The sequence below is a fragment of the Emys orbicularis genome, chromosome 12 (genome assembly GCF_028017835.1).
Source record: "Emys orbicularis isolate rEmyOrb1 chromosome 12, rEmyOrb1.hap1, whole genome shotgun sequence".
Classification (NCBI taxonomy): Eukaryota; Metazoa; Chordata; order Testudines; family Emydidae; genus Emys; species Emys orbicularis.
Genome location: NC_088694.1, coordinates 25,908,014 through 25,928,261, shown reverse-complemented (window position 1 = coordinate 25,928,261; position 20,248 = coordinate 25,908,014). Strand labels below are relative to the sequence as shown.

General features: G+C 46.0%; 1 protein-coding gene across 4 annotated transcripts in view; it reads right to left on the bottom strand.

The window, feature by feature from the left end:
* Window positions 1-20,248, bottom strand: part of DLGAP4 (DLG associated protein 4) — a 114,947-nt gene that overhangs the window by 42,764 nt on the left and 51,935 nt on the right. The window lies entirely within an intron of this gene.

Here is a 20,248-nt window from a genome sequence, read left to right as displayed (position 1 = left end):
TCACTATGACCAGTAATGGAAACAGAACACATTTAGCTTAATATCTTGCCCATAACAAGTTGAGACATTTCAGAAAGTGGTAAGAAAATGTTTTTACAAAAGAAATTATTTCCCCAATCTCTAAACAATCCATAGGTTGTAAAAGCCATTTGTAAACAGCATAGCAGTAAGAGTCAAGTTCACCGCTACCATTCCCATATCTTTTCAGCTCATCCATCATGACATGCAGCAAGTTAAATCACGTTAGCATCTGTAACCTTAGATCACATCACAGGTACCTTGACAGCATGGCTTCTACACTGTGTGGGTAAGCATTACCACCGGGGAGTTGGAAATCCTTCTACAATGTAGAGAAGGTAGCAAAAAGCCACCCTGCAAACTACTTAACAACTGTGGTGTCCTTTGTCCTTCAACAAGTATCAAAGATCTGCTGCTTGTCTCTAAAAAGCTAAAGTCAATCACGTACTGTATCAAACTACTGTAGCTGGAATGCAGCCTAATAGATACTTTTCATCAAACAAATATTTAACAGGGGTTGAGTGGATCAGTATTATAATTCTTAAGGATTTTGGGCTTCCTGCCATGTTCTTCTTTTAATGTGATTTCAACACAAACTTAAAGGGCAGCGAACATGGTTTCTAAAGTAGGTGCAATATAACTATTTCAAACCTTCTTCTCCACAGAAGGCCTTGAAACTACTGTTATAACTCAGGCAAATTTAAAAACTTTACATTTTATTTGAACTCCATTGATCCACTTTGTACTCTCTCTCCATCCATCAATTACCAGCAGTGGGGAAAATACATTGGACCCTCGCTAGAACGTGGGGTTTTGGATCCATGCGCAGTCCCGTGTGAACATGGGGACCGCATTATAGCGGGGACTGCATTACCATGGATTCCAATGAAGGTAATTAAATTTGGGATCCATGCGCGGTCCCGCGCTATAAGCGAATTCGCGGTATATAGACGCGCGTTCTAGCGAGGGTCCGCTGTAAACAGAAGCTTTGCTGCCCAACCAGCCTCCTGTCTGATTCATTCCTGATGCCACAAGTTTGACATTACAATTGTTTCCATGATGACTGACTGACAGGACTGAATCAAACAGGAAAAGGCCAGTTAGAAAGAAAGAAAGCTTTCTTATGGCACCAAGACCTTGGTAATTGACAGCAATGAGAGAAGATATTACAGAAAGTACATGATAGCTTAATGGTTTCAGCAATAAATACATGATATTTAACTTTTGCCCAGGTCCTTTAAAAAAATCAAACCTTGGCTAAACATAAAAACAAAACACCCTATAATGGAAGCTAGTCATTTTAATTACACCATTAGCTTCAGCCTGACTCCATGAAGAGCAGGTGTCCGGGACCAGGAAGTAGCCATTGTTTTCTCTTAGCTCAAGCCAGGATTCTCTTCTTTCCATCATAAAGAAAGCACAGGAGAAATTCTTTAAAAAAAACAACAAAACAAAACAAAACAAAACAAAAAAGCTTTGGGGTACACGACAAGGAGATGGTTGATGACACACAGAAGTTCCATGTATATAACAGTTTTGAGGGGAAATCTAAGATGGACACACTGGATAGATTCTCAGCTGGTGTAAATTGGCATGACTTCAACAGAGTTATGCCAATTTATATGAGCAGAGAATCTGGCCCATTGACTGCTTCTACACCAGGGGAAGGCAACCTATGGCACACGTGCCAAAGGCGGCACACGAGCTGATTTTCAGTGGCACTCACACTGCCCGGGTCCTGGCCACCGGTCCAGGGGGCTCTGCATTTTAATTTAATTTTAAATGAAGCTTCTTAAACATTTTAAAAACCTTATTTACTTTACTTACAACAATAATTTAGTTATTTATTATAGACTTATAGAAAGAGACCTTCTAAAAACGTTAAAATGTATTACTGGCACGCGAAACCTTAAAGTAGAGTGAATAAATGAAGACTCGGCACACCACTTCTGAAAGGTTGCTGACCCCAGTTCTACACTGTTGCAAGCATCTTGTATACAGTGCACCACATCCACACATAGCACTCTCTGCAAACATTAGTGGACTTGTGGATTAGAGTGTTTTCTACATTTTATATTACCTTTGTGTTCCTTCAATGCTATTCTGTGAGTAAAGATTTCAGAGGTGAGGAGACCAGGCCAAGGTGAAAGCAGTTAAGTACTGCCTCAGCTGCTCTCAGATCTGTCCTAAATAGGTGGGGGAAAGGTAGGTAAGCCAAGAGCAGCCAAAGCCTCATGCAGTCAGCTTTACAGGTAGAGCTAATGCCTGGAGCTGGCAAAACTGGTACCAAAGAGGGGGCAGGAATATTCTGGAGTAGCAACTACATTAATGCAGTTGTTCCTCCCAGTGCAAACTAGGAGACTGCCCTGTCAACAAACTAATGCAGATTCAGGTAGTAGTGGATAGCACAGCAACAGCAATTCTAAAAGTGGCGTGAGCCTGGGCACCTCTGGAAGCAACTGTGTGGGTTAAAAGGGTGCTAGGGGGTTTGCAGTGCCAGTTCGCCAGCATAGATTTGGCCCTGTAGAGGGACTGGGGCAGTTCTGCTACACAGGAGGTAGGGCAAGCTTTGGGAATCCCACGCAGAGGATAGGAGACAGAAGAAATATATGGGAAGGACTCATGGCTGTGCCACTTCCCTAACCCACGTAGTGCACATGCCAATAATGAGGAAGTCTCTCCAGCCCCAAAGGGTGGAGAAGCAGCTCTATTGCTTCAGAGTGGCCAGGGCAAGGCCCAGCAAGGCTAAAAACAAAACAAAACAAAACCCTACACCCCACAGAACAGCCTGGCTGCTGAGGGTGCATACTGTGGTCAGGATTTAGGCTACTCTCTTTTCAGACTGTCTACACTGCAGATTCAGCAAAGCAGCACTAGTTACATTCAGAAGGTTTTCTGATTTTTTGGATTGGAAAGAAATTTTACAAATTGCTTAAGTATTGCAGAAATAGTTGTGTAAACCCCAGGCTACGTCTTCACTGTGGAGTTAACTTGGATTATCTACATTTGAGTTACACCTCTTCAGTTAGCCCAGCTCAAGTAAGAGCAACCACACTCTCTCAAGCTGCCGTATTCAGGGGCATGTGCCATGATTCTTCATGCTGCAATAAGCTGAGCTGCTCTGAGGTCGTTCCCTGTGAAACATGGATGAACCTGACTGCCTTTTCTGGGCACGTATGGCGGGGGGGGGGGGGGGGGGATTTTTCAAGCCACAATCAATACCTGACATTTCTCGCTCAAATACATGTATATATAGATTTTTAGCAGTACAAAGGGAGCCCATCACAACCATCGTCTGAACTATTCTTTACTCTCCTGAAGAGGAACATAAGTGGTAGTGTAGACATAGCCTATGCCGGCAAAGTGTATGTCGCTCAGGGTTGTGAATATTCCACCCCACCCAGCAACATAAATTAAGCTGGCATAAGTGGTAGTGTGCACAATGCTGCGTCGGCAGGAGAGCTTCTCCCTCCAGCATAGCTTACTGCCACTCCTTAGGGGTGGATTAATTATGTCCATGGGAGAGCTCTCTCCGTCGGCATACAGCAGCTACATGAGAAATAATACAGCTGCACCACTGTAAGCTCTCTAGTGTAGACATAGCCGAAGTCTACACACAAAACAAGTTTCAGAATACCAAAACAGTTAGGAAATATTACTGTGACACTGAACATAAGAACGGCCATACTGGGTCAGACCAAAGGTCCATCTAGCCCAATATCGTGTCTTCCGACAGTGGCCAATACCAGGTGCCCCAGAGAGAATGAACAGGTGATCCATTCCCTGTCGCTCATTCCCAGCTTCTGGCAAACAGAGACTAAGGACACCATCCCTGCCCATCCTGGCTAATAATCATTAATGGACCTATCCTCCATTAATTTTTCTAGTTCTTTTTTGAACCCTGTTATAGTCTTGGCCTTCACAACATGCTCTGGCAAGGAGTTCCATAGGTTGATTATGCGTTGTATGAAAAAAAATACTTCCTTTTGTTTGTTTTAAACCTGCTGCCTATTAATTTAATTTGGTGGCCCCTAGTTTTTATGTTATGAGAAGGAGTAAATAACACTTCCTTATTTACTTTCTCCACACCAGTCATGATTTTATAGACCTCTATCATATCCCCCCTTAGTCGTCTCTTTTCCAAACTGAAAAGTCCCAGTCTTATTAATCTCTCCTCATACGGCAGCCGTTCCATACCCCTAATCATTTTTGTTGCCCTTTTCTGAACCTTTTCCAAGTCCAGTATATCTTTTTTGAGAAGGGGCGACCACATCTGCACATAGTATTCAAGATGTGGGCATACCATGGATTTACATAGAGGCAATATGATATTTTCTGTCTTATTATCTATCCCTTTCTTAATGATCCCCAACATTCTGTTCGCTTTTTGACTGCTGCTGCACATTGAGTGGATGTTTTTAACAAACTCTCCACAATGATTCCAAGATCTCTTTCTTGAGTGGTAACAGATAATTTAGACCCCATTTTATATGTATAGTTGGGATTATGTTTTCCAATATGCATTACTTTGCATTTATCAACACTGAAATTCATCTGCCATTTTGTTGTCCAGTCACCCAGTTTTGAGAGATCCTTTTGTAGCTCTTCACAGTCTGACTGGGACTTAACTGCTTCCCATATTTTTCATGGTAATATTATATGATTGTGTCAATCAATGTATTTTGTGCAAGATAAGGCATGTGAGATATCATTGGAAAGGTTATGATTTGCTGAATATGATTATCCTATTTGTATTCATGTGTCATTTTTGCATCTAAAGTTAGGAATATTGACTATACATCTGTACTACAAAAGTGTTTGCACCTGGGGAACGCCCACTAGACAAAATGCAATCAGTCTGTCTGGCTAGCTGGGAACAAGTCAATGGACCATTAGGGAGAACAATAGATCTTTGAAGATGCTAATCTCCCATCTTCCGGAGAAGCTGTCCTGGGATGCTACAAACAGCCTTTGACTCATGGCTGCTTTGCCACTGCAGGGTCATGTGATCATGTCACCTGGTACTGGACTCCATGACAGAATACCAGTATTTTTTTTTTGGAAGGGGGCGGAGGAGGGGGGGGAGAAGAGAAGGAACCACACTGGAAAACTAAGGATTCCCACCATATGTAAAACCTATTTAGGGCAGGGGAGTGACATGATCAGTGGTTGTTCTTCACTGAATCCGCACCCAGGATGACTGCTGTGAACATCCAAGAACTGAGTCCAGGCTGGAAAAGGTGTCTGGCCTGTGAAAGAAATACCTGGAGTTTTAAAGCTGCAAGCAAGAGCAACTTGCCTTCAAGAACCTCTGCAACCTGCCTAAAACAACATTTAGAGTGAGAAACCAGTTTCTGTAGTATCTTAAGCTTATATTGTGTTTTTGTTTTATTTGCTGGGTAATCTGCTTTGATCTGTTTGCTAACCCTTATAATCACTTAACATCTATGTTTTGTAGTTAATAAACTTGTTTTAATTCTCTCTAAAACTAGTTTGTGGAATTCATAACTGGGGGGCAAAAAGCTGTGCATATCTTCCTCCACATTGAGGGAGGGAGCAAATTTTATGAGCTGACGCTGTACAGTTCTCTGTGCAGCGCAAGATGATGAATTTTGGGTTTACACTCCAGAGGGCGCGTGCACTTGAGTGCTGGGCAGTTCCTTAGCTGAGCTTTCCCATGCAGAGCTGATCTCAGCATGTGTGTAAAATTGCAGCTGGGTGTGTCCCTACCTGTGTGTGTGCTGGAAGGGGGCTTGAGGGCCTGTCACAGCAGCACAGTGTAAAGGGAACCCAGGCTGGTGAGTCAGGCAAGCTCAGTGACACCCCAGTACATCAGGTGGCACCCCAGAGGTGGGGCTGGGGGGGGGGGGGGGGGAAACTTGTCACAAGTACCTCATAGCACTGAGCTGGACACAATTTAACATTCAGGAATCAAAAAAGCTTATGTGCAAGTGAAAGGTACATAGAAAGGAAAATAGAGAAGTCAGGATGTTTATTTTTCTCTATCAGCCTCTAAAAATTTGTTCTAGGGAAACCAGAAATAAAGGGATACATAAACTATATCCTTTCCTTCCTTATTATTTCATGAGACATTCACAGCCCCTTAGACTCAAGGTGGGAGCACAGACAAACTGAACTGCCAGAAGAAAGCAATCTCAATATAAAGATTATTTCAAAGCTTACAGTTGTCAACATCAGCATTCATAAACAATTGGCCCAATTCTGTCCTATAACTCAAGAATGCAACTCATTAGCTCAAGTTCTGCTCAGTTTAACAACTGTAAATATGCAACAACTTTACTGACTTCAATGAAGTCATGTCGTATTTACACCAGTGTAACTGAACACAGAATTTTGCTCATTCACTTCAATGGGACATGTAAGCTTATGGGGGAGCAGAATTGGCCTCAGTACTTTAAAGAAACTCCATCAACTTAATAACATCAAATAATAACTCCCTTTGAAGATTTTATTATCTTGATGTTACTTGCAATAAGGTGACTATAGTTGAGACATTAGAGAAAAATATTCTCAAATTTACAAGCTTGATTACTTTGCATATCTGATAGCCCTTTGTGTATAATCAGTTTCACAATTTCCCCTGTATAGCCTGTTTGTTTGATCTCATCAATGCTAGTAAGAAAAGTACCAGATACCTTATTCACCACTGGTGTAGGTCTGTTGTTGGTAGCAACAGTAGAAAATATTGCCATAGGCAGATCTCTAGTGTTTGTCACCATGTCACCTAGTCCAACCCAAGCTCTCAGTGCAGATGAATTGCATCAGTGTAATAAGGGACTTGCACTGGTAGGCCTACCCTGGTTTGAAACATCTATGCTGGGGATTTGTACCAGTGCAAGTATCCCCAGTATAGGCATGCCCTAAGAACAGGTGGTAAAATGTCTGAACCCTTCCTGCAGTGGAGCTTCCACCACTGCAAGAAGGTTATGGGTCTGAATTTTGCTAGTATAGATACAGCCTTTGGATCTCTTTACACGAGAAAAAAATATGGACCAAAAAAGAGAAAGTATGAGACTACGTAACTTGGCAGGAGGATATAGGGGCAGGTGCAGTATCCAAAGCCACTTCTAATAAATTGGAAAAATCAGTTGAGGTGACACGTGTCCCTTCAAGCTACCAGAGTCCAGAGGAAAAATAGCCAATGTAAGGACAACCACCTAAAAAACCAAACACACACAAATCTCTACTCTTATTGTAAAGATCAAACTAAATTGTATTTGAACCAAGGCATCATGTATTTAATCACATATTTATGATGATTTTAGGAATCACATCACATTGAACAGTATATTGGATTAAAAATGGATTATGGTGCATTTGACAATCTGTAAATGGACAATCTATTCTCAGCTCAAGAAGCAAAGTTAACAAGAAGAGTCAATAATAAAGCAGTTTTTAATCCTACATAATTACATTTTTTAAATTTTCTCTACCACCGCTAGTGCTATGTGTAGTCTGCAAGTGACACCACTTACAATGCTTGAGTAAACACTACTCCTAATCTTTTAAGAGAATCCAGGAACAGAACAAAGTCCGTACTATTGGTTTCCCTTTTACTTTCATTAGTTTGCTAATAAACCTTGGACTGGCATCTCAACTCTTTCCCCTTCTAATCAAGTAAGAAAGCATTTGATAAATCAAAAAATGTACCTCACAAAGTAATTTGATATATATTTTACATATAAATAAGAAAAAATGCCACAAGACAATTTTAAGGAACTGAAAATGGTAACCCTATAGGCATCTTTTGAGACTTCTGTAAATGTGATAGAATCAAGATGACAAATTTGGGTTGCCTCAGAGGGACAGCAACATACTGTGTTTTTAGAAATATCTGGTTTATGGGATGCACTAAACAAGTTCTTATAAAAAACATCCAGGGAAGCCAGTGATAAAGCAACACTAGGTCTCAACTCCAACATTCTTATCTCAGTATTCCTGAAGTCCTAATAAATATTTCCTGGCTAAACCTAAAAGAAGTTTTACCCATAAATGTTTACTATTTTCATTGTCTCAACTGCTGTCAACCTAAGAGTTTCACACCTCCCAAGCTACCCTCTTGAAACACAAACACACTAAACTACCCATTAGGATATATCCTTTGGTTTTGCAAACAACACCCATTCCCCTATTTCACCATAGTTTTTGCACAGCAACAGCAAAACAGCATGCTCCAGATAAGCATGATGCAAACACAGGTAGTGTGGGCTCCCACCCCATACAGAGAAGTCAAACGGGCTGTAGGCTACCCCCACACCCAGAGGAGTAAGACGTGGGGTGTGTAGACTACCAACCCTCCCCGCACAGAGGAGCCAGTGATGTGTGTAGGCTACTCTCTCCCCACACGCACAGAGGGGCATGGGGGGACGTACGCTCCCTGCCCCCCAGGCACATGCACAGAGGGATCAGGAGTGGGTTTAGGCTACCAAACTCCCCCCTCTCCAACGCACATAGGTCAGGGGAATGGAAGCTACGCGGGCCGGGAGGGATGTACGCTTCCCCACACATGCACATAGACCGGAGGGGAGTGAGGATGTACGCTCCCCCCGATCAGATGGGAGGTTATACGTTCCCTTCCCCCCGCACGCCCAGAGTCCGAGGGGAGGATATACGCTCTCCCCCCCACACCCCACGCACGCCCAGGGTCCAAGGCGAGGATATACGCTCCTCCACACACCCCCCACCCCCCGGGTCCGAGGGGAGGATATACGCTCCCACACACACACCCACGCCCAGGGTCCGAGAGGATATACGCTCCCCCCCACACACCCCCGCACACCCAGGGTCCGAGGGGAGAATATACGCCCCCCCACGCACGCCCAGGGTCCGAGGGGAGAGGATACGCTCCCCCCCCCACACACCCCGCACGCCCAGGGTCCGAGGGGAGGATATACGCTCCCCCCCCCCACACACCCGCACGCCCAGGGTCCGAGGGGAGGGGATACGCTCCCACACACACACGCCCAGGGTCCGAGGGGAGGATATACGCTCCCCCCCACACACACCCCCCGCACGCCCAGGGTCCGAGGGGAGGGGATACGCTCCCACACACACACGCCCAGGGTCCGAGGGGAGGGGATATGCTCCCACGCAGAGGCCGGAGGGGACCCACACGCGCTCTCACCCGCGGTCCGCAGGGCCGTCTCGGGCCGGAGCTGGGCTGGCTGCGCTCCGCGTCGGTCGAAGAGGAGCGAGAGGCGGGGCCGGGAGGAGCCGGGGGCGGCCTCTGCTCCCCTCCCCGCTCGGGCGCTCGCTCCCCGGAGGAGCCCCGGGCGCTCGGGCCCCGGGGCTGTGTGTGTGGAAAGCAGCGAACACGCTGCCGCCCGCGGGCCTGCCGGAGAACGCGGGGCCGAAGCGGCACCGGGGCCGAGCCAGGCAGCCCACCCCCGGCGGGCGGGGCGCCGCTCACCTCGTTTTGCGGCCTGCTGCAAACACCCTCCCCGAGCCCCGGCCGGAAAGCGCGGAAGGGGAGTGGGTGCGACTATGAGCCCGGCCCGATAGTGCGGGGAGGGGAATGGAACTAAGCCCGGGGGGGAGAAGAGAAGAAGAAATCCCATACACTTTTTTTTGGGGGGGGGGGGGGAGGAGAGGAGAGAGGCACGTGCTGTGGCCACAGGGCCCCTCACTCTCCCCTGCACATCCTGGGGAAGCTGGCATGAAGCCCCCCCCCCCTTGAAGCACAGCCCTGTTGGGACCAGGAAGGAGGGGCCGGGCCTGGGCCAGCAGTGAGGGCAGATGGCACAAAATGCTCAGCAGCAGGAGAGGGAGGCAGATGCCAGGAGGTGCCCTTCTCACAGGAGTCCCAGCCATATGAACCTTACAGCAAGAAGTGGAAGGGGTTTTTGTGGGAGATCCACATAGAGCAAGCCCCATTGTACAGCACCTGGCACAACGATCCTGACTGGATGAAAGTTTAGGGGGCCCTGTATACATAAATCAGGCTCAACAGCCACCTCACTGCTAAGGTTCAAGACAAGTGAACCTGCTACACACCCAGGAGTTGGTCAGTGCAGAGATTTATTTCACCTCTTACCCAGCTTTTGATATAACCATACACAATCCCTCCATGTATACAGGGTAGGATCTCATTTTATTCTTTTAATTAGTGGTCAAAAATATAGCATGACAGTTTTATTGTTCAGGAGCACCAGATGATAATTGGCTGTTGGAGTATTAAATTTGTGCCCCATAACATATGCCTTTTTAAGTTGTATGTTAAAAAAAAATCCTTGAGAAACAGTCTGGGTTTGATGAAAGACCTATACGCCTCTTCATTTTTTGTTCATGTAACATATTTAGGGTTAGAGCTAAAGGCCATTGAAGTCTGGCCCTCAAATATTTACAAGTGTGGCTTTCTATATGATGTGACTGGCATGGTACAGAATGCTTCAGAGGCATCAAGTCAAACAGTAAGTAAAAAGGTATTTTCACAATGTAGCCTAAAGACACTACTAGGATATAGCAAGTAAAATGCTAGTTTAAAGAATGTTGTTAACCTATTTAAGTCTCTATTTTTAACTTTCTAAATGGAAGCAATACTCACTGTAGCATAGCTGAAGGATGAATGGTACAATATGTACAATTCCCAGACAAGAGCCTTTACTCAGAGTGAGGATTTAATTAACTCGTCTATGATTACAGTGTTATTAGAATATTGTAGTTGTATGAACTAAAGCATGAAAACTGGAAATTGTATTACCCATATGGTGCAACTCTAGTGTATCAACAAAATAAGGATATTTGCAAAGAGGCTAGAAGTATGGACAATATTTGTATTTTGAGATGTGTAAGATGCTGTCTGTATTTTAGCCAAGACATAAAACCCAAAACTCTGATCACTGTGTGAGGAGGGAGGGATAGCTCAGTGGTTTGAGCATTGGCCTGCTAAACCCAGGGTTGTGAGTTCAATCCTTGAGGGGGTCACCTAGGGATCTGGGGCAAAATCAGTACTTGGTCCTGCTAGTGAAGGCAGGGGACTGGACTTGATGACCTTTCTGGGTCCCTGCCAGCTCTATGAGATAGGTATTTAAAAAAGAGGAGTCCCTGGCACTTTTCACAAGAGTTCCCTGGCCAAAATTGCGGCTTGCTCAATTATGCTCTGAGAGTCTAGGTATCCTTTCATTGGATTTAGTGTTCTTTGCCCACAGAAAGAGTTTACATCAGAAAACAGACTTAAATATTTGCACAATAGACTGTACTTTACTCTGCTTACTACATTAAAATGAAGCGGAAGTTTCTTTCTACGGCTTGTATATTTCTTCATTTATCTAGTCAGCATGGGCATTCATTGACAATGATGCTAAATCCCAAGAGCCATAAAATGGAAAAAACAAAGCACAAGGTATGCCATCATCTGAGAGCTAGTGCCTGATTCTTTGGTGCACTAGTTTCCATTTGATGATTACTTAGTGGCCTCTTCACGTTTGCGTCTCAGGCCAGTTCCTGGTGGACAGGTGTCCACTTCACAAAAGGCATGCATTTTGTGCCATTGTTTGCAGGCTTAGCAGCAAGGGCAAGGATTGATTGGGCAGAGTGACTAAGCATTCCTCACGCTTAAAGGTAGTCCTGGGGTTCAGGTAGATGGGCAGGGCAGGAGAGGGGAAATTCGAACTACTAACAATGCTGTACCTGTCCTGTATAGAGGACTAAGGAGCTCACATATGCAAGGATTGCCTCTCCACTTTTACAGGGATCTCACTTGCACAAGCCAGTCAAAGTTGTTACTGCATTGGGGAGCCAGAATGCCATCTACTCTGGACAGAGTGGATTGTAAGAGCTTACTTTAGCAGTCTCCACTTAGTAATCATGAGTGATTTCTGGCATTGGCATTTCTGGTAAGCATATTGGCACAAGAACAGTAAATGTTAACATGCAGTGTAATACTTAATGCCCATAATTAGCTGTGGAAATCTCCATAATCCATGAAGAGATTTTACTGTCACTTTGCAACTATACTTCCCAACAAACATCAGAACCTGGTGCTAGGCGTAAAGCTGAGCCTGTTACTGTGCATGACCCATGCTGCTCCCCACACAATGGGTTGGCTTGCTGATGAAGCAGCAATGCTAGGTGCCAATACAATGTGCTGCCATTTGGCAGACCCCAGCCAGTTTCCTTGTGCCCACGCTTTTGCTCCCAAGAGGTCCTGAACACCTGCAATGTTACTTCAATTAGAGTTGCAAGTGCCAAGAACCTCTCAGAATTAAGCCCCAAGTTGGAAGGAGCTGAGATTCTGAGCTCGCCCTCTGCAGCAAAGTGCAGTCCAGGGTAGATGTGGCTTTAAACCATTTTGTGCCTCCTGAATTCTGGGCCTGCCCAGGCCCCAGCATAAGATTACAACAATCCCTGGGGTTGCTATCAAAACTTTCCACTGCCTATTGAATACTCCACTCCCAGAGTGCTCTAGCTATGCCCCTGCCCATCCCCAGAATCTCCCCTTTTGTCCCTGGCACACTCCTAGAGGCTGCAAGGGGTTGGTATTGGGTCATTATGCTAGCTCTATGTTGCCCAGGGAGCTACACTGTAGCTCCCTGGGCTACAGGGAGTAGCCGCATAAAGGGGGCAGAATGCAGCCCAGGAGTGAAAAATCATACTGTAGGGGACAGGAGTGTTGTGTCAGTCCAGCCAGTAAAGCAGCGGCACTGATAGGCTCCAAAGGGCTCCTTACAGGTTTCATGAGCAAGGAGAACATGACTGTGACTCAGGGCCTCATGTTTGGGCAGAGGTGGCAAGCTGGAAGAAATGAAGTTTCCAACATGGAAAAGATAAGGAGTCCCGACACAGGGTAGCTGGTCCCTGTGAGTAGGCCAGGCTCAGTGCCCCTTTGCCTGAGCAGGTGGAGCCAACAGAAACAATTAAAGGAGGCAGGGCTACCCCGGGGGCCTATAAAGGCCTGTCAGAGGACAGGAAGAGGAGTGATTGGGGCAGCTTGTGCCTGGGGAGAGGAACCACAGAGGAGTGACACTTAACAGGGTGGTGGATCCTGGGAACAGGGGGTCAGGTGCTCTGGGAAGTAGCCCTCAGGCAGGTGTTCCAGAAGGGGAGCAGAGCTGGCTGTGAGAGGAGCTGGCTAAGACTGGGAAGCTGCAAGAAACAGGATTGCTAAAAACACCTCAGAGGGGAGGCTGTGAAATCCCAGGACAATGGGTGAGCTGAAGGACTGATTTAGTCTATTATGGGCTTATATTTGGACAAATAAACCTACTTAAAGGAGCCTGGGCATGGCAGTGAGTGTTGTTAAGCTGGGGAGAAACCCTGCCATGTCACACATGGTGCAGAATGCAGAAAGGGAGAGCGACGCAGACCTCTGTTGCCCGGCAAAGTGGGGGGAAAACACAGGCAGGGGGATGCAGAGCTACCTTTGGCCACGAGGTGGCAGCCCCTGTTTTACAAGTACCCCTAAAAAAGTCCCACTCTTTTCTTACAGGAGGACTAACTCCAAGAAGAGTCACACACAGTAGTGCACTATATATTAACACATGAACATAGCAATTAGCATACTGTATCAGTGCTCCTGCTAGTCCAGCGTCATATCTCCGACAGAGGCCTGTACCTTCCCCTGAAGCTTCTGGTACAAGAATCTTCCTGCAGGACAATTATGGAATAACTTGTCTACTGGGGAAAGTCTCTTCCCAATCCCAGGCAAAAAGTGGTGGCTTTATGCCCTGAAGTATGAGGATTTACATCTCTAAGTTTGTACAGTGGCTAGCACAATGGGTCTGTGATCCACAACTGGAATCCTTAGGTGCTACCACATAAGTAGCAATATAAATGTCTAATCCCTTTTTGAATCGTAAACTCTTGGCCTCATTGATATCTTATGACATTGTGCAAAATCACTCCTTTCATTAATATTAAGTACACCGCTACCTCAATATAACGCAACCCGATATAACACGAATTCGGATACAAAGCGGTAAAGCAGTGCTCCGGGGGGGGGGGGGGGGGGGGTTCGCACTCTGGTGGATTAAAGCAAGTTCAATATAACGTGGTTTCACCTATAACGCGGTAAGATTTTTTGGCTCCCGAGGACAGCGTTATATCGAGGTAGAGGTGTATGTTGCCTTTCAGTTTCATTAACATCCCCTTTTTCTCATATTATGACAGAGGGTAAATAGGAGTGTTTAATTTACCCTCTCTATACCCTTCATTCTGTATACCTCTTTCATGTCTCCATCTCCTTTCTAAACCAAGAGACCCAGTCTTCCAACTCTCTTCATACAGCAGGCCTTTGCCTTTCTCTAATCTATTTTTTCCACATCAACTGAGACAAGGCAACGAGACTGAAGACAGTGGGCAGTTTAATAAGTGAGTTATCCACCTAGGTGGCTAAATCCTATTGACAGTCAACGAAAATGGGGCTTACGTGATTTAAGCATGTAGGTATTCTTGAACACTTTACCTAGTGTTCCAGATGAATGTGCATACCACCAATTGATATCATGGCATTACAACACTAATTATTTCTATATCCCATTCTTTAGACATCCTAACACTGTTTGCTCTTTGATTTTTTGAGAATGCCTGTAACTTCCTCAGGCTGTGAAGGTCAGTCTAGTCTGAGATTTTTCACCATCCAGCTGGTGATGTAAAGAGAACTGACAGGCTTAACCCACAGAGCGCCAACAGGGTAATGAGAATAACTAAGTTCCTGTGTGCACTGGCTGATAAGAAGAAAGAGCAGCAGGCCAGGCAGTGGTATTTTGGCTGATGCAGTTCTAAGACAATTCTTCCTTCTGCATCACAGCACAGGCACCAGTGACTCTGAAAAGCCACTGCTACTTCATTATCCTTTGTACTGCATTACAGACCAAGGCGAACAGCAAAAATGCAAGGGAAGGAGGGAGAGAAGCAGCAAAACTCTTCGCTATTTCCCTCTGATAACCGCCTCAGAATTATTTAAATGCTTTACAAAGAAGGATTAAGAAAAAAAATTTGAGTCAAATCATCCTCTCCTCCTTAGTGAGTCAATCAGACCTACCCTAAGCCACTAGAAACACCAGTCTTTTCCTAGCCTGAAGTGGAAGTGTCAAAAGCGACAAGTGTCACTGTTCTATAGGTCACAGCTTAGATGACATGAGGCCCCACAGGTTCTGTTACTCAGTCTGTGGGCGAGAGCCCCAGTGTACTGCTAATGCCTCAGTCTGCATCCAGAGTTATCTTTGGATTGTCAGAATCCTGTCCCTCACATCCGTGAGATGCTGCTGTATCCTAGGGGCTGTGAACTGCACTCATTGGAATAAGCATGCAGTTCCACCAGGGCAGTGAGTCCCAGACTTCTGTATGCCATGACCCTCTTTGGGCTCATCTCTGTTAACACACTCCCCAGGGGTCTGACACAGAGCCCTGCAACCAGACAGTACCTGACTACTAGTGTTGGCTTCAGAGCCGAAAAGAACCCAAGCCCTTGGGTTCAGATCTGGTGGGCTCCTCTCTTCCTACCCATAGGGTTGGCGCAGCAGCAGCTGCAGCCAGCTCACTGTGCCGCATGTGCTGACGAGTCCTAGTGCCTCTCAGCGTGCAGCACACGGTGCAGCGAGGTGGGGGCGGCCAGGAGCATGCAGCCGCCTCTCATTGTGCAGTGTGCTCAGCAGCATGTATGTCTCGGGGTCAGAACCCCCTCTTTGGGAAACGCTGCACTAGGAAGCTTTAAAGGTAATCTGTCTTTTTCAATTAGGACACAGCTATATTAGCTCAGAGCAAAAACTTTCCTACCTCTTCACCAGCCTTGCATCGCAAACCATTCCAATCCATATGGATGTGTGCCATTCTGCTTTCCTCCTCGGCCCCCCAGTGGTCCAGTTATCTCCATATGGCTACCATTGCTGTAGTATCCACTCACTTCCCAATCTTTATCGCATTTATCCCTACATCAGCCCTGTGAGGCAGGACAGTGCTAGTACCCCCCTCTGTTAAACGGAGACCTGAGGCACAGAGAGGGAGTGACTTGCTCAAGGTCACCCAGGAAGTCTCTAGCAAAAAGGGGAACATCATTCCCTTCCTTATTTACACATCTGAGGGGCCACTCCAGAGGACCATAAGGAGACTTAAATACAATCACTGGGGACAAAGTGCCTACAAGTCATTAATCTGGCTGATCCCACCAGTCATGGCAGCATTCCCACTCTGTGTGGACTAGCAAGTTAAACAATTTAAAAAAAACCAAACACCATTTAAGCAAACAAATTAAATTTCCATCCCCATTCTGATTTTTTTAGTGATGTGAGCCAGGGTACTGATTGCAGAGAGGAGCCCATTTTTCAGTATCTTCCTGAAGAGCAAACCAAAGTTCACCACTCTGTCTTGATTACAACCATTGTAAAACTTTATCCTGACAGCATGGACTCTAATCTGCTTTCATAGGGAACTGCAATTATACTTACCGGTAATTTTGTAAAATCTGCTTTGTCAGTGTACTGACAACTTTTCCTGGCAGAAATTAAAGTGGATTTTTCTTAAAGAAGGCCACCCGTCCACACAACCCTAATCCTCCTAGCTCACATATGTTATTGTAACTTGCACTGCACTGAATCCAATTACACAGCCTCAACCCAGGAAAAATCTGCAGCTGTTTAAGAGCCGAAAGCATCAAATGAAAGGGGGTGTGTGGGGGGAGAAGCCTTATTGCAATTTGGCTCTGAAATCTCACCTCTGCAGACAGGTAAGTTTGCACTGTCATGAAGAAAATACACCATTCTCCATCATATTAACAAACTGCCAGGGTGACACACATTTGAGTGAAGCGTGGACAACAGAAAAACCTATGGAAACCAAGATGATGTTACTCCTGGGGGGATTCTGCGTGATTGCACGCCCGCAGAAAACTGGTTCCCCCGCAGAATTCCTGTGCTTCCCTGCCGAAAACGGCAGGGAAGCAAAGGGAAACCACACGAGCGGTGCGGGGGGCGACCATGGGCGCAGTTTTTTGGGGGGACTTCCCCTCTCCAAACAGAGGCAAGACATGGGGGGCACACGGGGTTATGTGTCACTGCCTTCCCCTCATTTCTGCAAGCGCAGAGCTGCCCAGCTAAACGAGGCTGCGTCTTGACTCCGCTGACTTTGCAGCTGAACGCTGCCTCCTGGATCCTCGTGCCAGTCGTGCTCCTCCACTGCCATGCTGGAGCCACATTTATTTATTGACAAATAAAAGTTGCAAAATTTTGCAGAATTTTAAAATATTGTGCTCATAATTTTTAGTTTTTGGCACAATTTTTAATTTTTTGGTGCATAATTCCCTCAGGAGTACTGATGAGCAACTGCAATCTGGAAATGCCTCACAATTGTTATTTATTCTATGTTAAAAGCAATTTTGAAGTATATTGCTCTGGCTGTATGAACAAGCCACCAGTGAGCGCCACCAAGCAGCAGGTCTCGCATACATTGTGCACGCAGGATTGAAGCAGCAGACAAACTTGGGCTAAATTGTCAGAAATGGCCTCAAAAAAGCTAGCAAAACTACATGCAAAAAGTAGGTAATTGTGTGTCTAACTATCTGACATGCACCTAGTCACACAAGCTAATGTAAGTTGTGGTTGGATGGTAAAAGGGGAAGGGTATAATGATTTTTGACAGTTTGTGGACAGCTGAAATTTTTCCCTTTCATATCCAGAAACTACGGCTTCAAAATCACAAGTCAACCCTTCTTAAAAAGAATATTGAAGCCACTTGTTGACCTCAATAGGGACAGGCAGTGTTGCCCTTGGTCAGTGGCTAAATATTACATTTGCAATGTTCCCCATATGGCAGAGACTTCTAAGGGCCAGATTCTGCCACCCTCACATACATTTAGCACTTACTCTGCCAACAGTCCAATTGAAATGAATGGGACTGCATGTGGAGTCAGGGGGAGGGGTTGGAATCTGTTCCTAATCTGGTTATAGATCTAGTGGATTTTGGGCATATTGGTGGGAACACACCTGTCTTCTATTAGTATAGTTTACACCAGCTGAAGATCTGGCCCATTCCTTCCTAAAGGACAGGTGCATTTTCAAGGGTCAGAAATTGCATGTTACCTCTTTGTAGGCAGATTTTGGACTGGGAGTCAGGACATCAGAGTTCCATTCCTGTCTCAGCCACAGACTTCCTGTGTGACCTTGGGCAAGCTACTTACAGTCCGATTCTCCAGCTTGTAAAATAAGGATAATGATACTTCCTCTACCTGAAGGCACACTGAGGCTTCATTTGTTAGTGTTTGAGTGCTTTGGAATTCTGGAATGGAAACAGCTATCGAGATGCAAATAATTGGCAAATTTCCACAGTGCTTTTCAAGCAGGACAGAGTGCTTTACAAACTGACTATAGCAAGGAATAATTCCCTCACCCACCCCACATACCCCACTCAAGTAGTCAGTCACCTCTTTGGTGGAACATAGTTCCTGTATGACAGTGCATAGCAACACCAAATTATTTCTTTCTTAAACTAAGATCATCATATCCAAGTGACTCTGAAGGCAGAATTTCCAATTGGTAAATTTGTTACCCGCTCTGGCCAGAACACTGCTAACAGTCATAGGGCCTTAACAGCCCCAAGCACTCAACATTTATGTTTCATCCATCACCCATCCTGCCCCAAACAAACCAAACCCAAAACAGCACCTCCAGCAGCAACCAGGGTCCTCCAGGGAAGAATACAAACTAATGAAACAGCAATATCCCTTATGCAGCACCCATGTACTCCTAAGAGGTCTTTAGTATTAACCTGGTACCCTGCAATATTGACTGGCATAACCATGCTTAGCTTATGAGATGCAAGGAAAATCAGAACACATGGCTGGCAAAGCTTTAGTCTAGCTTCGGGCTTCACCACTTCTGAACTAGTCCAATATCTATAGTAGAAGTAGTAAACCAATGCATTTCTTCTTCATGCTGTTGATGAGTCTGGGTATTAGTTCTTGTATTCTACAAATAGCAGAGGAGTACAGACAGACATCCTGAAGTAACAGAATCTATAGCATTCTAAAGCTCTCTCCTTTTCTCTTGTCCCTTATCTGGGGAAGTACTGTCACCAGGGGCGGATCTATGTTTTTTGCTGCCCCAAGCATGGCAGTCAGGCGGGCTTTGGCGGCTCGCCTGCGGGCGGTCCGCTGGTCACGCGAATTTGGCGGCGTTTCTGCGGGTGATCCACCAGTCCCGCGCCTTCGGCATACCCGCCGCCGAAGCCCTGGGACCAGCGGACCTCCCGCAGGCAAGCCGCCGAAGGCTGCCTGACAGCCGCCCTCATGGTGACTGGCATGCCGCCCCCCGTGGCTTGCCGCCCCAGGCACGCGCTTGCTGCGCTGGTGCCTGGAGCCGCCCCGACTGTCACCCACCCCTGCAAACAGGAGGCCCTGATAGCAGCAGCATTATGGAATGCCATGCAGGGCATCCTGAACCCAGCAGCAGAGGAGTCTGCATCGCAATGCAGAGGCTAAACAGGTGAGTTGGGGAGAAACTGGTGGATCCACCACTTGGCTGATGCTCTGGTTATTCCATCAATGTATCAGTAAGGCCATATGGTGGCCACAAAGCCTTGAGCCAACAATAGTGGACTTGGGGAAAAAGGGTTCCTTTTGCATAGGCTCTGGCAAATCTCCCCAGCACACAGCCTGGCTTCTCACCCTGTGCACTGTAGACAATTTGTTTCTTGGTCTCTCCTAATTTGGGGGAGGAATGGGTCAGTTCAGAGGAAAACACAGGATTCCAACCTAAAATGCAAAGTATCTTCTGCCCATGGACCAGGGGAGATGGCGGGGGGTGAGAGGGGACAACAAACTGCTCGAGACACATTTTCATAACACCACCACCCAAATGACAGGGTAGGAGGGACAAGATTAAGCCTTAGGCTCACTTGCCCATCCATAGTAACTACCCCTGTAAGCAACATAAGAACGGCCATACTAGGTCAGACCAAAGGTCCATCTAGCTCAGTATCCTGTCTTCTGACAGTGGCCAATACCAGGTGTCCCAGAGGGAATGAAGAACAGCTGATCCATTCCAAGTTGCTCATTCCCAGCTTCTGGCAAACAGAGGCTAGGGACACCATCCCTGCCCATCCTGGCTAATAGCCATTAATTGACCTATCCTCCATGAATTTATCTAGTTCTCTTTTGAAACCTGTTATAGTCTTGGCCTTCACAACATCCATATATCTCCTGAAGCAAGATTGTTCAGGGAGATATATGGGTGAGGGGAAAAGAGGAGAAACTAAATCAAAATAGAAAGCAAGGAAGTCC